The sequence below is a fragment of the Coregonus clupeaformis genome, chromosome 40 (assembly GCF_020615455.1).
Source record: "Coregonus clupeaformis isolate EN_2021a chromosome 40, ASM2061545v1, whole genome shotgun sequence".
NCBI classification, from domain to species: Eukaryota; Metazoa; Chordata; class Actinopteri; order Salmoniformes; family Salmonidae; genus Coregonus; species Coregonus clupeaformis.
In genome coordinates this window covers 10862175-10882665 of record NC_059231.1, presented here as the reverse complement: position 1 = coordinate 10882665, position 20491 = coordinate 10862175, and the positions used below count along the sequence as shown (strand labels likewise).

General features: G+C 46.0%; 1 long non-coding RNA gene across 1 annotated transcript in view; it reads left to right on the top strand.

Annotated features, from left to right (window-relative positions):
* Positions 1 to 20491, top strand: part of LOC121555123 — a 31981-nt gene that overhangs the window by 6329 nt on the left and 5161 nt on the right. Inside the window, exon 2 of the long non-coding RNA XR_005997841.2 lies at positions 9150 to 9324. This is a non-coding gene — a long non-coding RNA (uncharacterized LOC121555123). The remainder of the gene's footprint in view (positions 1 to 9149; positions 9325 to 20491) is intronic.

Here is a 20491-nt window from a genome sequence, read left to right as displayed (position 1 = left end):
TCATTCGTCTCAGGGCACAAGTCTCCCCTTCTCCAAACGTAGTGTATGAATCAGAATCATCTGTAGCTAGTCATTGTTGTTCAATCTAGTTATTTCCCGGCGACTTTGCTGAGGCGATATGGTTGTTTTGGTCTGTTTAGTAGGCTTACTTTGTCTGTCCATATAAATATTCCATTGCTGACGTCTGTCGTGATCCAAGCCCATGCTTGTTTGATATTATTATTTATTCATGTTTACAGAGCGACAGATCATTATGAAATAAAATGTAGGTCGTTTGCTTTTGCTTGTATAAATGTGGAGTAAGTGTCGGCAGAGAAAAGTGTTGCTCCTCTCCAAAGTGAAACAATATATGGGGCATGCAAATTAGCCTACCTTCATCTAAATCTGTGTCTGGAATACATGCAGACAGTAGTAACCAGCAATGCATAGGGCCTATGTATTTGCCTATTCCGTTGATAATTGAATAGGACTACGTAAGTAATCGTGCATTTTCATCTGTCGGGGTCATTTAACAATACAGTGAGGGGTCGGGGGGGAAGTATTTGATCCCCTGCTGATTTTGTACATTTACCCACTGACAAAAATGATCAGTCTATAATTTTAATGGTAGGTTTATTTGAACAGTGAGCGACAGAATAACAACAATAAAAATCCAGAAAAACGCATGTCAAAAATGTTATAAATTGATTTGCATTTTAATGAGGGAAATAAGGATTTGACCCCCTCTCAATCAGAAAGATTTCTGGCTCCCAGGTTTCTTTTTATACAGGTAACGAGCTGAGATTAGGAGCACACTCTTAAAGGGAGTGCTCCTAATCTCAGTGTGTTACCTGTATAAAAGACACCGGTCCACAGAAGCAATCAATCAATCAGATTCTAAACTCTCCACCATGGCCAAGACCAAAGAGCTCTCCAAGGATGTTAGGGACAAGATTGTAGACCTACACAAGGCTGGAATGGGCTACAAGACCATCGCCAAGCAGCTTGGTGAGAAGGTGACAACAGTTGGTGTGACTATTCGCAAATGGAAGACACAAAAGAACTGTCAATATCCCTCAGCCTGGGGCTCCATGCAAGATCTCACCTCGTGGAGTCGCAATGATAATGAGAACGTTGAAGAATCAGCCCAGAACTACACGGGAGGATCTTGTCAATGATCTCAAGGCAGCTGGGACCATAGTCACCAAGAAAACAATTGGTCACACACTACGCCGTGAAGGGCTGAAATCCTGCAGCGCCCGCAAGGTCCCCCTGCTCAAGAAAGCACATATACAGGCCCGTCTGAAGTTTGCCAATGAACATCTTGATGATTCAGAGGAGAACTGGATGAAAGTGTTGTGGTCAAATGAGACCAAAATCGAGCTCTTTGGCATCAACTCAACTCGCCGTGTTTGGAGGAGGAGGAATACTGCCTATGACCCCCAAGAACACCATCCCCACCGTCAAACATGGAGGTGGAAACATTATGCTTTGGGGGTGTTTTTCTGCTAAGGGGACAGGACAACTTCACTGCATCAAAGGGACGATGGACGGGGCCATGTACCGTCATATCTTGGGTGAGAACCTCCTTCCCTCAGCCAGGGCATTGAAAATGGGTTGTGGATGGGTATTCCAGCATGACAATGACCCAAAACACACGGCCAAGGCAACAAAGGAGTGGCTCAAGAAGAAGCACATTAAGGTCCTGGAGTGGCCTAGCCAGTCTCCAGACCTTAATCCCGTAGAAAATCTGTGGAGGGAGCTGAAGGTTCGAGTTGCCAAACGTCAGCCTCAACTTCTAATGACTTGGAGAAAATCTGCAAAGAGGAGTGGGACAAAGTCCCTCCTGAAATGTGTGCAAACCTGGTGGCCAACTACAAGAGACGTCTGACCTCTGTGATTGCCAACAAGGGTTTTGCCACCAAGTACTAAGTCATTTTTTGCAGTGGGGTCAAATACTTATTTCCCTCATTAAAATGCAAATCAATTTATAACATTTTTACATGCGTTTTTCTGGATTTTTTTTGTTCTGTCTCTCACTGTTCAAATAAACCTACCATTAAAATTATAGACTGATCATTTCTTTGTCAGTGGGCAAACGTACAAAATCAGCAGGGATCAAATACTTTTTTCCCTCACTGTATGTCTGAGTGAAGGAACACAATGATGTGCTCTGAGATGCAGTCTGAGTAATGGCTCAGTAATGCTCACTTGAGGTATAGGCTTTACCGGCATTTTAAAGCGCACTTCTGGGATTTCCGATCACGAGTAAATCCGGTTACGAGTATCAAGTGTTATTAAACGGATACGATTACGACGATCGGCACACCCCCAATACCCATAACATGATGCAGCCACCACTATGCTTGAAAATATGGAGAGTGGTACTCAGTAATGTATTGGATTTGCCGCAAACATAACACGTTTTAGTCGGGACAAAGTTAATTGCTTTGCCACATTTTGTGCAGTATTACTTTCGTGCCATGCAGCGAATAATTTTTATTCTGTACAGGCTTCCTTCTTTTCACTCTGTCAGTTAGGTTCGAATTGAGGAGTAACTACAATCTTGTTGATCCGTCCTCCGTTTTCTCCTATCACAGCCATTAAACTTTTTAAAGGTCACAATTCCTTCACCATTGGCGTCATGGTGAAATCCCTGAGCGGTTTCCTTCCTCTCCGGCAACTGAGTTAGGAAGGACACCTGTATCTTTGTAGTGACTGGGTTTATTGATACATCCATTGTGTAACTTCACCATGCTCAAAGGGCTATTCAATTTCTGCTTTTTATTTTTACCCATCTACCAATAAGTGCCCTTCTTTGCGAGACATTGGAAAACCTCCCTGGTCTTTGTTGAATCTGTTTTGAAATTCACTGCTTGACTGAGGGACCTTTACAGATAATTGTATGTGTGGGGTACAGAGACGAGGTAGTCATTCAAAAATCATGTTCAATACTATTATTGCACACAGTGAGTCCATGCAACTTATGTGACTAGTTTAAGCAACTTTCTACTCCTGAACTTATTTAGATTTGTCATAACAAAGGGGTTGAATACTTATTGACTCAAGACATTTCTGCTTTTGTAAAAATTTCGAAAAAACATAATTCCACTTTGACACGGGGTATTGTGTAGCCAGTGACACAATCTAAATTTCAAACATTTTAAATTGACTGTAACGGGCGGCCAGCTCTAGGAAGAGTCTTGGTGGTTCCAAACATCTTCCATTTAAGAATGATTGAGGCCACTGTGTTCTTGGGGACCTTCAATGCTGCAGAATTTTCTTTGGTGCCCTTCCCTAGATCGGCGCCTCGACGGACAATTCCTTCAACCTCATGGCTTGGTTTTTGCTCTGACATGCACTGTTAACTGTGAGACCTTGTGTAGACAGGTGTGTGCCTTTCCAAATCATGTCCAATCAATTGAATTGACCACAGGTGGACTCCAATCAAGTTGTAGAAACATCTTTCAAGGATGATCAATGGAAACCGGAAGCACCTGAGCTCAATTTCGAAAAAAAAATTTATTTGTTTTTTTTTACCCCTTTTTCTCCCCAATTTCGTGATATCCAATTGGTAGTTAGTCTAGTCCCATCGCTGCAAGTCCCGTACGGACTCGGGAGGGGCGACGGTCGAGAGCCGTGCGTCCTCCGAAACACGACCCAGCCAAGCCGCACTGCTTCTTGACACAATGCCCGCTTAACCCAGAACCCAGCAACACCAATGTGTCAGGAAACACTGTACACCTGGCGACCGTGTCAGCTTGCATGCGCCCGGCCCGCCACAGGAGTCGCTAGAGGGTGATGGGACAAGGACATCCCGGCCGGCCAAACCCTGTCCTATCCCGGACGATGCTGGGGAAATTGTGCGCCGCCCCATGGGTCTCCCGGTCAACAGAGCCTGGACTCGAACCAGGATCTCTAGTGCCTTAGACCACTGCGCCACTTGGGAGGCCCCAATTTCAAGTCTCATAGCAAAAGGTCTGAAATACTTACGTAAATAAGGTATTTAATTTATTTTTTGTGCGAAAATTAACAACCCGTTTTCGCTTTGTCATTATGGGGTATTGTGTGTAGATTTGATGAGGGGGGGAAAAGGCTGTAACGTTACAAAATGTGGAAAAAGGGAAGGGGTCTGAATACTTTCCAAATGCTCTGTATCTGTGTGTATGTTCATATGGCAGTGAAAGACAGTGGAAAAACTGTCTTTTAGTTATCAAAATTCTGAACTTAATTGAGTGAACAACAGTAGGCATATCTTATTGGCACCAGCAATGAGCATCGGCCATATCCCCGGTGAGAGCGCACTGCTGCTGATTCACTCTTTATCATTGTTTGGTCACGGCCACTTAAGTGTGTGTGTGTATATTTGGACAGTAATTTCCTCCTCCAGTTTAGATGGACGTCATATTCTATTTGTCACCCCTTCTCGTAGGTTTTGGGATTTTCCTTTCAATTAAACCCTAGACAACCAGGTGTGGGGAGTTCCTTATTAATTAGTTGCCTTCATCAATCAAGTACAAGGGAGGCGCGAAACCCTGCAGCCCTCCGTGGAATGGGTTTGACACCCGTTTACACACTCTCAGCCATTCATTGAACAGTCTTTTTATTTTTATTTTGCTAAAAGGGATTTTGAGTTATGTTATTAGCCAACATTTTGACTATCCAATCTACTCATCACATGATGAATATTACATACGTCCGCAAATGCGACGATGCATGGAATGCTTTATTATAAAGGTCTGTTTTTCTGGTGAAAAATGAGCTCCCCCCAAACTTGAAACAGTTCTAACATCTTCAAATTGTGTGGTAAGGGCACAGGTCATTGCATCCTCGACTTCCATCATCTGTAAAGATGTATTACTATAATCTAGATGTGATTTCTGTCGTTCTGAGCACCGTGCGTGGACGCCCTAATCAGGTTACGCACCCAATGCATATGGGTTCGGTACATTTCTCAAATGTCAGGCACCACATTTTCATAATGGCCACATGTATGTTAGCCATTCAGGTTTTTGTACGTTTTGCAGTGTTTTCCACAACTACATGGAGTAGCCAGCCAAATACAAAAAAAAAAGTCATTTTGGTGGCCTACATTTAAATGCCTTGATTCCGTCTGAAATACACAGCGACATTATTGAATATTTTATCAAATTTACCTCCCAGATTGGAAACATTTAGTTGTGGTATTGTATGTAGAAGGACAGGACTTTACCTTTTTTTTTATAAATTTGTTGTTGTTTTGGATATCGTCCAGGCCTATATGAGCATAACTATTTTCTAAGTTAAAGAACATTAAACCTTATTTTTTAACATTTTAACCTGTCAGGGTTCTACACTAACTGTTTCCACTGGTGGCACTAGCATGTGATTTGGTTGCACCATTTTATAAAAAATAAAAGTTTCAAAAACGTGTATAATGACCTGGCCTGTGTCCCATAATGTACCTGCATTCTGTACAGAACCAGGCTAATAATGACTAGCCATCTTTTTTTTTTTTTATTAGCATGCCCTTGTGTTCTTACATTTTGATTTGGATAGATTTTCTGTAATGGCTAAGAAAGGTGCAATATGTATTTTATTGCAGATTTGAAAGTGCCATGTGTTATTTTCTTCTAAATCCTCTAGAGGGCAGAATTAGGAAAAACTATACTTTATACAACCCCCGTTTTTTTTTTTTTTTTTTTAAGGTTTTCACTCTCAAAATCGCGCTTTAAAAAAAACGAATTATAGGAAAAACAGCATTGGATATTCTAAGTCCACAACAATGATTAAACCACATCCTATTTCCAAGGTCCATAGTCAGAATTTAGGCTAATATATCTCAATCACTGTAAGCAAAAACACTTTCAATGCATGGCTGAGCGTGTAGTGGCATAGAGTGGGCTATAGGCTACATCAGATACGTTTCTTGGCCTTTTTATAAACAGATTTCATGCAGTTCTACTTTGACTGGAGACATTAGCAGAATATTTTTTTTAATACAACAAACTAAGGGTAGCCTACTGTGCTGACACTGACAAACAGATCAATAAAAACGTTTTCTGATCCATATAATAGGCCTACGACGTTTACATTTTAGTCATTTAGCGGACGCTCTTATCCAGAGCGACTTACAGTTAGTGAGTGCATACATTTTCATACTTTTTTCCAACAATCCACATCTTATTTTATTTTAAGAATCTGATGATCCTCTGTGGCCAAATCATGCTTTCTTGTGTAGCAGCCTATTTTGAATGATTTTGATTTATTTGTGTATAGACAGGAGTAGGCTAATTTAGGCTCTATAATTTTGGCAATTTACTTTAGGTGAAGCTTAGCTTATGGGCACGCCGCCTGTGTCTGGAGCGGACTTGTGATGGAGTTTTCAAAAGAAATGGCCACTGGATTAATGCAAATAATCATGATTCTGCCAGGTAGGCATAGGCTACTTTGTAGTTACCTTTTTTTAATTGCCTTCCGAAGACTGTTAAGCTATGATTAGCATCGCTCACGGCTACACAGTGGTAGACTTATAGGCACTACACACAGACCGGGGTGTTCCCGTTCCGTTGCTGCCTCTTCAGAAAGTTTGTTTATTTTTGGTCAGTTGCACATTACTGTTTGAATAAATCATAATGATAAAAAAAATGACCAACTTGTGAACCAAAAACTAATGTGACCAGGTACATTTTGTTTTTCACTGGCACCCTTGCGAACAATTAAATGTGTGTCGCGCTGCTAATTGAAATGGTCGCAAGTGCGACTGTTTTGGTCACAGTATCGAACCCTGCCTGCCTTCTCTTGATCAGTATTATTTACAGTTTTTACTGCAATGATATGAACTGACACAAGGTTTGTTTTTCAAATTATGTATTTGATTTAAAACAGAAATGATTTAACTAGCCCCGTGCCCACATTATCTCGAAAAATACAATGAAAGGTGGCCGCTATATGAACCACAGGAAATAAAATAAATGAATGTTCCAGAACAATAATAATGACTAAGTGGATTTTGGGCGTAGTTGGCAAGAGGCTGTTTGCAAAACAAATACCCACTGGATTGATGAAAATAATTACCATATCGTTCTTCCAGTTAAGCATAGGTTACTTTGTAGTTAACATTTAGTTGAGATGTTTTTTGGGACAGCCATTTCATCTACCAGAAGACTGTTTTCATTAGCATCGTCGCTAATGGCTACACAAAGTGGGAAACGTTGCTGGAAATACAAATCACTGATGCATTCTGTTCATGTCTTGTGATATAAACTTGGGCAAATTAATACATTTACAATACATTTAGGTGATTTCCAATACGGTTTTAAATATTATTGAATTCCGTTTTTAAATGCCTAGATTCCGTGAGAGCCCAAATTATCATATTTGGACAAGAATGAGGTTCTCCACTGCCTGTTGTTCCTGCAGTGACGATTCACCATTTTCATTGAATGTTTTAATAATTTATCTGCAGATAATCGCCAAAATAATCTGGGCATACCAGTAGCCCATGCAAAAGAGGGAGCCAAATGAATGCTGTGATTCGGGAGGCTACGCTGACTGATGAGACGAGTCACTCACTTTAGCGTCACTGTCTAGGCAAGGAAACCAATGAAATCCTTTGGTTTATTTGTCCTGATGCGATACCATGGACATATAACAACATTTACATTTAACTACGTTGCATGATTTATTAATGGCAAAGGGGATATAGGAGATTGACTATATTCAGTTTGTTTGACACCTTGCAGTTCAGTTTACATTGACATATTAGTCATTTAGCAGACGCTCTTATCCAGAGCGACTTACAGTTAGTGAGTGCATACATTATATATATATATATATATTTTTATATTGTCAATCAAAGCACAGTAAATAGCCTACTATGCGACTCCGCCCCATCGCTATGGTATACTATGCGCCATTGTTACGTCTGACATTTATACGGGACGTGCAAATTCACGAGCATCATGCTCTCTCCCTCCTCCGTGCAAAGAAACTCAGCGCACACATATTGTACGGGGAGGCGCGACACACGGCAGACTGAGTTTTTCCTGTCTTCGCTCGCTTTGTGACTGACAGGCGCCTATCCTATCAATAGATCGCTAGAAGAGTCATATCGTTCATTCTAGCGGGAGATGGCTCAATGGACTAGCGAATTGAAACTTAAAAAAAAATAAAAAATGAAAAGTAGCCTACTTAATATGAAGTGGGGGAAAAGTCGCCGGCTGAAAATGAGTCTTACCGGCTGATTTAGCCGCCGCTAATGGAAAACACAGCCTGTGGTTGTTGTCTAGGCTGGTGACTATCAGATGGGGCTCCCTGAGGACATGACTTTGAAAATCCTAACATCGCTGAGCCTCACATTAAACAACGTGTTTTCATGTAGTTTGTTGTCTTGCCAACGTAGTGGTGCGCACACTAACCGACGTGGACGGGAGGACACTCACTGCAAGACTCTTCACTTGGTCGTGAGGATTCTCCACACCACGCTGTCTCGCCAAAAACAATGTGGTGATTCGATTTAACGTATCTAGAACGAGCTGTGGCTCAAAACAGCCTCAAACGTTTTCAGTCAGACATTCACGCTTGCCATACAGAATTTAAATATCTAGCCAACATTTTGAATTGCTTGTGAACCTCAGAGCTGTAACGATTTTGACACTTTTTTTTTTTGCTTAAAGGCAAGTACAAACGCATACTAGTAGTAAATACTCCTACTCGAGAGTCTACACATTCTGGGTGATGTGAAACATCATCTCACTGGCTTCTTGTCTGGCGAGCTCTCATTGGCTATTGCTGATCAGCGTTCCCAAAACTTGTCATTGCACGTCTCACTCACTACAAGAGCATTGAAGATTTTGTGCTGGTTTTTTAAAATCAATCGTTTGAAAATATCAGGACATCTGGGACGGCTCAAAGACGGGATCGGTAGCCCTCAGATTGCGTCTCTGACCCGCTCACATTAAACGACCGTCGGTGATTGCCGCGCGCCCTGAGTAGGCAACGACGTGGATTTGTTCTCCGATCTCAAACTTGTCTGGGACAGCTAACTCGGGGTCAAAATCGTGTGGTGTACACCCAGTTTAACACCGTCACTGTCACCTCTGTCTGTGTCTCTCTCTGCCAGATTAGACCTGTATAGTACAATACACTGGCTTACCAGCTTATAACCAAACCCTCTCCTCTCTGTCTAGGTGGTGGTTGACGTTCAGTCCTGGGAGAGCAGTTGGGGCTAAGGAAGACTAAGCCGATCGCTGCTGGGTGGTGACTTCCTTGAGGAAGCCAGCTAGGACCATGAGCCAGGGCTCCCTCTGTGGACCAGAGCCAACATGGAGGTTTAGCCCAGACAGACGCTGAGCAAGTGTTCAGGTAAGATGTTGTTATTTTTTTTGTAGAACTTCTCTCTCTGTACACGTGATGTAAGCAACCCTCAATCATAGTGACTCACTGAGGCGCTACGGTGACCTACTTTATCTCCCAGCAGACTTTGCTCGCTCTCGCTCTCGCTCTCGCTCTCGCGTCCTGAACCAAGTGTAGCAGTCAGTTGTCGTGATTTGGAAGGTGGAGTTGGGTGGGGAAATGTTCAAGACACCGACTGATTCTGTGAAGCATGATTGTAGTAAAGAATGGAGATGGAATATGGGCATGGAGATTATGGTGGAGCAGATCATGTTATCTGTGGTAACCCTGATATTAAAGACTAATCACTCCGATGTTCAGTTTCTTAAAGTTTTGCTAAATGTGTCCTTCCTCAGCCACAGAGCAAAACATTCCTCTCTAACTCTGTCTTTATCCCAGATCTCTACTTTGACGTCAGTCACGAGTGAGAGATCAACCGAGCGCCTGAGTGGCCTGTACATTCTTCTAATCCCTAATTGCTATAAGCAATAACTTGAGCAGGACACTAAGTACTACTAGGAACCCCACACAGGGTACTAACTTTACTTTAGCTCTATATGGCTCTAAACTCTAAGGTGATTGGATGAGACATTTGGCTCCATCAGTGTTGCTCGTTACACAAGCCTCTAGGTGAACTTCCCCTGTTTGTCTGGGCTGGGGCCCCGTGCTGTTAGGATGGGGGGGGGCTGGGGCCCTGTGCTGTTAGGATGGGGGGGGCCTGGGGCCCTGTGCTGTTCTGTGTTAGGATGGGGGGCTGGGGCCCCGTGCTGTTCTGTGTTAGGATGGGAGGCTGGGGCCCCGTGCTGTTCTGTGTTAGGATGGGGGGCTGGGGCCCCGTGCTGTTCTGTGTTAGGATGGGGGGCTGGGGCCCCGTGCTGTTCTGTGTTAGGATGGGGGGCTGGGGCCCCGTGCTGTTCTGTGTTAGGATGGGGGACTGGGGCCCCCGTGCTGTTCTGTGTTAGGATGGGGGACTGGGGCCCCCGTGCTGTTCTGTGTTAGGATGGGGGACTGGGGCCCCGTGCTGTTCTGTGTTAGGATGGGGGACTGGGGGGGCCTGGGGCCCTGTGCTGTTCTGTGTTAGGATGGGGGACTGGGGCCCCGTGCTGTTCTGTGTTAGGATGGGGAACAGGGGCCCCCGTGCTGTTAGGATGGGCGGGGGGGCTGGGGCCCCGTGCTGTTAGGATGGGGGGCTGGGGCCCCCGTGCTGTTAGGATGGGGGGGCTGGGGCCCCGTGCTGTTAGGATGGGGGGGGGGGGCTGGGGCCCCCGTGCTGTTAGGATGGGGGGGGGCCGCCCCCCGTGGCTACATCAGTGTTGGGGGACTGGGCCCCCGTACTACTGTTCTGTGTTAGGATGGAGGTCAGAAGGGGCATAGGCTTCTCACCTCTGACCTACGTACAGCCTATAGCCTCCCTCACACAGCCCATTAGAAACATGAGGAGCAGTGGGGCGAGGGGCCCTCTAGCAGGGTTGGGGTCAATTCAAATTGAAGGCAGTCAATTTAGGATGTCAACTCAAATTAGAGTTCAGGGGGACCACTTTGAGGTCTGGGGAATGTAGTTATATCTGTGCGCAGATATAGTTCAAAGATTTTTACATTTCAAGTTCAAAGATTTTTACATTTACGTCATTTAGCAGACGCTCTTATCCAGAGCGACTTACAAATTGGTGCATTCACCTTTATAGCCAGTGGGATAACCACTTTACACTTTTTTTTTTTTTTTTTTTTTGGTGGAGTAAGGGGGGGTTAGAAGGATTACTTTATCCTAGCGGGAACTGTGCTTCAGCAGAGGTAGGGGAGCCAGCAGGCCAGAGGTGGATGAACGCAATGCCCTCGTTTGGGTGTAGGGACTGATCAGAGCCTGAAGGTACGGAGGTGCCGTTCCCCTCGCAGCTCCGTAGGCAAGCACCATGGTCTTGTAGCAGATGCGAGCTTCAACTGGAAGCCAGTGGAGTGTGCGGAGGAGCGGGGTGACGAGAGAACTTGGGAAGGTTGAACACCAGACGGGCTGCGGCATTCTGGATGAGTTGTAGGGGTTTAATGGCACAGGCAGGGAGCCCAGCCAACAGCGAGTTGCAGTAATCCAGACGGGAGATGACAAGTGCCTGGATTAGGACCTGTGCCGCTTCCTGTGTAAGGCAACACTCTCCGAATGTTGTAGAGCATGAACCTACAGGATTGGGTCACCGCCTTGATGTTAGCAGAGAACGACAGGGTGTTGTCCAGGGTCACGCCAAGGCTCTTCGCACTCTGGGAGGAGGACACAACAGAGTTGTCAACCGTGATGGCGAGATCATGGAACGGGCAGTCCTTCCCCGGGAGGAAGAGCAGCTCCGTCTTGCCAAGGTTCAGCTTGAGGTGGTGATCCGTCATCCATACTGATGTCTGCCAGACATGCAGAGATGCGATTCGCCACCTGGTTATCAGAAGGGGGAAAGGAGAAGATTAGTTGTGTATCGTCAGCGTAGCAATGATAGGAGAGGCCATGTGAGGATATGACAGAGCCAAGTGACTTGGTGTATAGCGAGAATAGGAGAGGGCCTAGAACTGAGCCCTGGGGACACCAGTGGTGAGAGCACGTGGTGCGGAGACAGCTTCTCGCCACGCCACTTGGTAGGAGCGACCGGTCAGGTAGGGCGCAATCCAAGAGTGAGCCGCGCCGGAGATGCCCAGCTCGGAGAGGGTGGAGAGGAGGATCTGATGGTTGACAGTATCAAAGGCAGCAGACAGGTCTAGAAGGACAAGAGCAGAGGAGAGAGAGTTAGCTTTAGCAGTGCGGAGAGCCTCCGTGACACAGAGAAGAGCAGTCTCAGTTGAATGACCAGTCTTGAAACCTGACTGGTTTGGATCAAGAAGGTCATTCTGAGAGAGATAGCAAGAGAGTTGGCTAAAGACGGCACGCTCAATAGTTTTGGAGAGAAAAGAAAGAAGGGATACTGGTCTGTAGTTGTTGACATCAGAGGGATCGAGTGTTGGTTTTTTGAGAAGGGGTGCAACTCTCGCTCTCTTGAAGACGGAAGGGACATAGCCAGCGGTCAAGGATGAGTTGATCAGCGAGGTGAGGTAAGGGAGAAGGTCACCGGAGATGGTCTGGAGAAGAGAGGAGGGGATAGGGTCAAGCGGGCAGGTTGTTGGGCGGCCTGCCGTCACAAGTCGCAAGATTTTATCTGGAGAGAGAGGGGAGAAAGAAGTCAAAGCATAGGGTAGGGCAGTGTGAGCAGGACCAGCAGTGTCATTTGACTTAACAAACGAGGATCGGATGTCGTCAACCTTCTTTTCAAAATGGTTGACGAAGTCATCCACAGAGAGGGAGGAGGGGAGGGGGAGGAGGATTCAGCAGGGAGGAGAAGGTGGCAAAGAGCTTCCTAGGGTTAGGGGCAGATGCTTTGAATTTAGAGTGGTAGAAAGTGGCCTTAGCAGCAGAAACAGATGAAGAAAATGTAGAGAGGAGGGAGTGAAAAGATGCCAGGTCCACAGGGAGTCTAGTTTTCTTCCATTTCCGCTCAGCTGCCCGGAGCTCTGTTCTGTGAGCTCGCAATGAGTCATCAAGCCACGGAGCTGGAGGGGAGGACCGAGCCGGCCGGGAGGATAGGGGACATAGAGAGTCAAAGGATGCAGAAAGGGAGGAGTGGAGGGTTGAGGAGGCAGAATCAGGAGATTGGAGGGAGAATGATTGAGCAGAGGGAAGAGATGATAGGATGGAAGGGGAGAGAGTAGCGGGAGAGAGAGAGAGCGAAGGTTGCGACGGCGCATTACCATCTGAGTAGGGGCAGAGTGAGTAGTGTTGGAGGAGAGCGAGAGAGAAAAGGATACAAAGTAGTGGTCGGAGACATGGAGGGGAGTTGCAGTGAGATTAGTAGAACAACAGCATCTAGTAAAGATGAGGTCAAGCGTATTGCCTGCCTTGTGAGTAAGGGGGGATGGTGAGAGGGTGAGGTCAAAAGAGGAGAGGAGTGGAAAGAAGGAGGCAGAGAGAAATGAGTCAAAGGTAGACGTAGGGAGGTTGATGTCCCCCAGAACTGTGAGGGGTGAGCCATCCTCAGGAAAGGAACTTATCAAGGCGTCAAGCTCATTGATGAACTCTCCAAGGGAACCTGGAGGGCGATAGATGACAAGGATATTAAGCTTAAATGGGCTAGTGACTGTGACAGCATGGAATTCAAATGAGGAGATAGACAGATGGGTCAGGGGAAAAATAGAGAATGTCCATTTGGGAGAGATGAGGATTCCTGTGCCACCACCCCGCTGACCAGATGCTCTCGGGGTATGCGAGATCACATGGTCAGACGAGGAGGTAGGAGTAGCAGTGTTTTCAGTGGTAATCCATGTTTCCGTCAGCGCCAAGAAGTCGAGGGACTGGAGGGTAGCATAGGCTGAGATGAACTCTGCCTTGTTGGCAGCAGAACGGCAGTTCCAGAGGCTGCCTGAGACCTGGAACTCCACGTGGGTGGTGCGTGCAGGGACCACCAGGTTAGAGAGGCAACAGCCACGCGGTGTGAGGCGTTTGTATAGCCTGTGCGGAGAGGAGAGAACAGGGATAGACAGAGGCATAGTTGACAGGCTGCAGAAAATGGCTACAATAATGTAAAGGAGATCGGAATGAAATGAACTAAACATCTGGGAAAGGAGAGAGCGGGGCCTCCCTCACCACAACACCCAAATATAACTCTCCCAACTTCCACCTCAGAAACTATAATTGTTGTAAACTACAGCGGTTCGATGTTTTCTAGGAATAGACTAACTTAGTTTATTCAGCTAGCTAACTAGGTACAGTATTCTTCCGTGAAAATCGTCCAGGGCACCTAGTCATAAGACGCTACAGCCAGCTAGCATGCCGGACTCCAACAACACGGTTTAGCACCAATACTCGGCTACAACAAACCACCAGTGTGTCAACACGCCAAGCAGATCGTTCGTGTCCGTGTCTAACGTTGTGGGTTAGTCCCGACAGCTTGAGCGAGTCCGTCGTCAACTTATTCAGCCAGTTAGTTAGCTAGAATAGTTAGCATACTAAGTTACAGTTCATAAAAGGAAATCAGTCAATTCTAAATGCATTTATTTCGGCCCTAATGTATGGATTTCAAATGACTGGGCAGGGGTGCAGGCATGGGGGGGCATATGCCCACCCACTTGGGAGCCAGGCCAACCCACTGGGGAGCCATGCCCAGCCAATCAGAATGAGTTTTTCCCCACAAAAGGGCTTTATTACAGACAGAAATACTCCTCAGTTTCATCAGCTGCCCGGGTGGCTGGTCTCAGACCATCCTGTAGGTGAAGAAGCTGGATTTGGAGGTCCTGGGCTGGCGTGGTTACACGTGGTCTGGGGAGGTCCTGGGCTGGCGTGGTTACACGTGGTCTGGGGAGGTCCTGGGCTGGCGTGGTTACACGTGGTCTGGGGAGGTCCTGGGCTGGCGTGGTTACACGTGGTCTGGGGAGGTCCTGGGCTGGCGTGGTTACACGTGGTCTGGGGAGGTCCTGGGCTGGCGTGGTTACACGTGGTCTGGGGAGGTCCTGGGCTGGCGTGGTTACACGTGGTCTGGGGAGGTCCTGGGCTGGCGTGGTTACACGTGGTCTGGGGAGGTCCTGGGCTGGCGTGGTTACACGTGGTCTGGGGAGGTCCTGGGCTGGCGTGGTTACACGTGGTCTGGGGAGGTCCTGGGCTGGCGTGGTTACACGTGGTCTGGGGAGGTCCTGGGCTGGGCGTGGTTACACGTGGTCTGGGAGGTCCTGGGCTGGCGTGGTTACACGTGGTCTGGGGAGGTCCTGGGCTGGCGTGGTTACACGTGGTCTGGGGAGGTCCTGGGCTGGCGTGGTTACACGTGGTCTGGGGAGGTCCTGGGCTGGCGTGGTTACACGTGGTCTGGGGAGGTCCTGGGCTGGCGTGGTTACACGTGGTCTGGGGAGGTCCTGGGCTGGCGTGGTTACACGTGGTCTGGGGAGGTCCTGGGCTGGCGTGGTTACACGTGGTCTGGGGAGGTCCTGGGCTGGGCGTGGTTACACGTGGTCTGGGGAGGTCCTGGGCTGGCGTGGTTACACGTGGTCTGGGGAGGTCCTGGGCTGGCGTGGTTACACGTGGTCTGGGGAGGTCCTGGGCTGGGCGTGGTTACACGTGGTCTGGGGAGGTCCTGGGCTGGCGTGGTTACACGTGGTCTGGGGAGGTCCTGGGCTGGCGTGGTTACACGTGGTCTGGGGAGGTCCTGGGCTGGCGTGGTTACACGTGGTCTGCGGTTGTGAGGCCGGTTTGACGTACTGCCAAATTCTCTAGAACGACTTTGGTTTATGGTAGAGAAATTAACATAACATTCTCTGGCAAAAGCTCTGTTGGACATTCCTGCAGTCAGCATGCCAATTGCATGCTCCCTCAACTTGAGACATCTGTGGCATTGTGTTGTGACAAAACTGCAGATTTTAGTAGCCTTTTATTGTCCCCAGCACAAGGTGCACCTGTGTAAAGATCATACTATTTAATCAGTTTCTTGATATGCCACACCAATCAGGTGGCTGGATTATTTGGCAAATGAGAAATGCTCACTTACAGGGATGTAAACAAATTTGTGCACAAAATCTGAGATAAATAAGCTTTTTGTGTGTATGTAACATTTCTGGGAACTTTTATTTCCGCTCATGAAACATGGGACCAACACTTTACATGTTTTTGTTTAGTGTATATGTGTACAGTGCATTCGCAAAGTATTCAGACCCCTTGACTTTTTCCACATTTTGTTATGTTACAGCCTTATTTTAAAATTGATTCAATTGTTTTGTGTCTCATCAATCTACACACAATACCCCATAATGACAAAGCAAAAACAGGTTTGTAGACATTTGTATTAAAAATAAAAAACGTATATTACATTTACATGCAGTGCCTTGCAAAAGTATTCACCCCCCTTTGCGTTTTTTCCTATTTTGTTGCATTACAACCTGTAATTGAAATTGATTTTTATTTGGATTTCATGTAATGGACATAACACAAAGTACTGCTAATTGGTGAAGTGGAATGAAAAAAATAACCTGTTCAAAAAAATAAATAACGGAAAAGTGGTGCGCGCATATGTATTCACCCCCTTTGCTATGAAGCCCCTAAATAAGATCTGGTGCAACCAATTACCTTCAGAAGTCACATAATTAGTTAGATTGCACACAGGTGGACTTTATTTAAGTGTCTCGATCTGTCACATGATGTGTGTGTGTGTGTGTGTGTATGTGTATATATATATATATATACACACACACACACACACACACACACACACACACACACACACACACGGGGAAAAAAGTATTTAGTCAGCCACCAATTGTGCAAGTTCTCCCACTTAAAAAGATGAGAGAGGCCTGTAATTTTCATCATAGGTACACGTCAACTATGACCGACAAATTGAGGAAAAAAAATCCAGAAAATCACATTGTAGGATTTTTTATGAATTTATTTGCAAATTATGGTGGAAAATAAGTATTTGGTCACCTACAAACAAGCAAGATTTCTCTCTCACAGACCTGTAACTTCTTCTTTAAGAGGGTCCTCTGTCCTCCACTCGTTACCTGTATTAATGGCACCTGTTTGAACTTGTTATCAGTATAAAAGACACCTGTCCACAACCTCAGTCACACTCCAAACTCCACTATGGCCAAGACCAAAGAGCTGTCAAAGGACACCAGAAACAAAATTGTAGATCTGCACCAGGCTGGGAAGACTGAATCTGCAATAGGTAAGCAGCTTGGTTTGAAGAAATCAAGTGGGAGCAATTATTAGGAAATGGAAGACATACAAGACCACTGATAATCTCCCTCGATCTGGGGCTCCACGCAAGATCTCAACCCGTGGGGTCAAAATGATCACAAGAACGGTGAGCAAAAATCCCAGAACCACACAGGGGGACCTAGTGAATGACCTGCAGAGAGCTGGGACCAAAGTAACAAAGCCTACCATCAGTAACACACTACGCCGCCAGGACTCAAATCCCTGCAGTGTAGACCGTGTCCCCCTGCTTAAGCCAGTACATGTCCAGGCCCGTCTGAAGTTTGCTAGAGTGCATTTGGATGATCCAGAAGAGGATTGGGAGAATGTCATATGGTCAGATGAAACCAAAATAGAACTTTTTGGTAACTCAACTCGTCGTGTTTGGAGGACAAAGAATGCTGAGTTGCATCCAAAGAACACCATGGGGGTGGAAACATCATGCTTTGGGGCTGTTTTTCTGCAAAGGGACCAGGACAATTGATCCGTGTAAAGGAAAGAATGAATGGGGCCATGTATCGTGAGATTTTGAGTGAAAACCTCCTTCCATCAGCAAGGGCATTGAAGATGAAACGTGGCTGGGTCTTTCAGCATGACAATGATCCCAAACACACCGCACGGGCAACGAAGGAGTGGCTTCGTAAGAAGCATTTCAAGGTCCTGGAGTGGCCTAGCCAGTCTCCAGATCACTATGTGTGTGTGTGTGTGTGTTACACCTGTTTTGAAAGGCCCCAGAGTCTGCAACACCACTAAGCAAGGGGCACCACCAAGCAAGCAGCACCATGAAGACCAAGGAGCTCTCCAAACCGGTCCGGGACAAAGTTGTGGAGAAGTACAGATCAGGGTTGGGTTATAAAAAAAATAATCAAGCTTTTAACATCCAACGGAGCGCCATTTAAAACCATTTATTTAAAAAATTTGAAAGAATATGGCACCACAACAAACCTGCCAAGAGAGGGCCGCCCACCAAAACTCACGGACCAGGCAAGGAGGGCATTAATCAGAGAGGCAACAAAGACACCAAAGATAACCCTGAAGGAGCTGCAAAGCTCCACAGCGGAGATTGCAGTATCTGTTCATAGGACCACTTTAAGCCGTACACTCCACAGAGCTGGGCTTTACGGAAGAGTGGACAGAAAAGCCATTGCGTAAAGAAAAAAAATAAGCAAACACGTTTGGTGTTCGCCAAAAGGCATGTGTGAGACTCCCCAAACATATGGAAGAAGGTACTCTGGTCAGATGAGACTAAAATTGAGCTTTTTGGCCATCAAGGAAAACGCTATGTCTGGTGCAAACCCAACACCTCTCATCACCTGAGAACACCATCCCCACAGTGAAGCATGGTGGTGGCAGCATGCTGTGGGGATGTTTTTCATCGGCAGGGACTGAGAAACTGGTCAGAATTGAAAGAATGATGGATGGCGCTAAATACAGGGAAATTCTTGAGGGAAACCTGTTTCAGAGATTTGAGCAAAAATCCCAGTGGCTAGATGTGCCAAGCTTATAGAGACATACCCCAAGAGACTTGCAGCTGTAATTGCTGCAAAAGGTGGCTCTACAAAGTATTGACTTTGGTGGGTTGAATAGTTATATGCACTCAAGTTCTGTTTAAAAAAAATATATTGTTTGTTTCACCAGAAAATATATTTTGCATCTTTAAAGTGGTAGGCATGTTGTATAAATCAAATCAAATGATACAAACCCCCAAAAAATCAATTTTTAATTACAACAAAATAGGAAAAATGCCAAGGCGGGTGAATACTTTCACATGCCACTGTAAGTACTTTGTTGAAGCACCTTTTGCAGCGATTACAGCCTTGAGTCTTCTTGGGTGTGACGCTACAAGCTTGACACATCTGTATTTGGGGAGTTTCTCCCATTCTTCTCTGCAGATCCTCTCAAGCTCTGTCAGGTTGGATGGGGAGCGTCGCTGCACAGCTATTTTCAGGTCTCTCCAGAGCTGTTCAATCGGGTTCAAGTCCAAGCTCTGGCTGTGCCACTCAAGGACATTCAGAGACTTGTCCCGAAGCCACTCCTGCGTTGATTTGGCTGTGTGCTTAGGGTCATTGTCCTGTTGGAAGGTGAACCTTCGCCCCAGTCTAAGGTCCTGAGTGCTCTGGAGCAGGTTTTCATCAAGAATCTCTCTGTACTTTGCTCCGTTCATCTTTACCTCAAGCCTGACTAGTCTCCCAGTCCCTGCCGCTGAAAAACATTCCCACAGCATGATGTTGCCACCACCATGCTTCACCGTAGGGATAGTGCAAGGTTTCCTCCAGACTTGACGCTTGGCATTCAGGCCAAAGAGTTCTTATCTTGGTTTCATCAGACCAGAGAATCTTGTTTCTCATGGTCTGAGTGTCTTTAGGTGCCTTTTGGCAAACTCCAAACAGGCTGACGTGCCTTTTTTACTGAGGAGTGGCTTCCATCTGGCCACTCTACCGTGCATGAATATGTTAATTCTATGCAAATGCAGGTTGCTTCACTGCCACACCCACAATTGAAGCACAATCATGGTCTCGGATTGGCAGGTGGAGGACTTACATTTTTACATTTTAGTCATTTAGCAGACGCTCTTAGCCAGAGCGACTTAAAGTTAGTGAGTGCATACATTTTCATACTGGCCCCCCGTGGGAATCGAACCCACAACCCTGGCGTTGCAAGCGCCATGCTCTACCAACTGAGCTACACATGACTTCTGTGAGAGGTCGCTGTTATGCCTGATTTCGTCCCAAAACCAACGATGAAACCTGCTGCAGTGTTGCGCGTAGGGCTGGGCATTAGGGTCAAAATATCATATCACGGTATTTTTCAAATTTAATGGTATTTTATAATAATAATAATATGCCATTTAGCAGACGCTTTTATCCAAAGCGACTTAGTCATGCGTGCATAATTTTTTTGTGTATGGGTGGTCCCGGGGATCGAACCCACTACCTTGGCGTTACAAGCGCCGTGCTCTACCAGCTGAGCTACAGAGGACCACATGTTTTTTAATAATACAAGTTCTACATTTGTTTTGTGTAGTGCATTACCCTACAGTGGCAACACATACAGTTGAAGTCGGAAGTTTACATACACCTTAGCCAAATACATTTAACTCAGTCTTTCACAATTCCTGACATTTAATCCAGGTAAAAATTCCCAGTCTTAGGTCAGTTAGGATCACCACTTTATTTTAAGAATGTGAAATGTCAGAATAATAGTAGAGAGAATGATTGATTTATTTCAGCTTTTATTTATTTCATCACATTCTCAGTGGGTCAGAAGTTTACATACACTCAATTAGTATTTGGTAGCATTGCCTTTAAATTGTTTAACTTGGGACAAACGTTTCGGGTAGCCTTCCACAAGCTTCCCACAATACGTTTGGTGAATTTTGGCCCATTCCTCCTGACA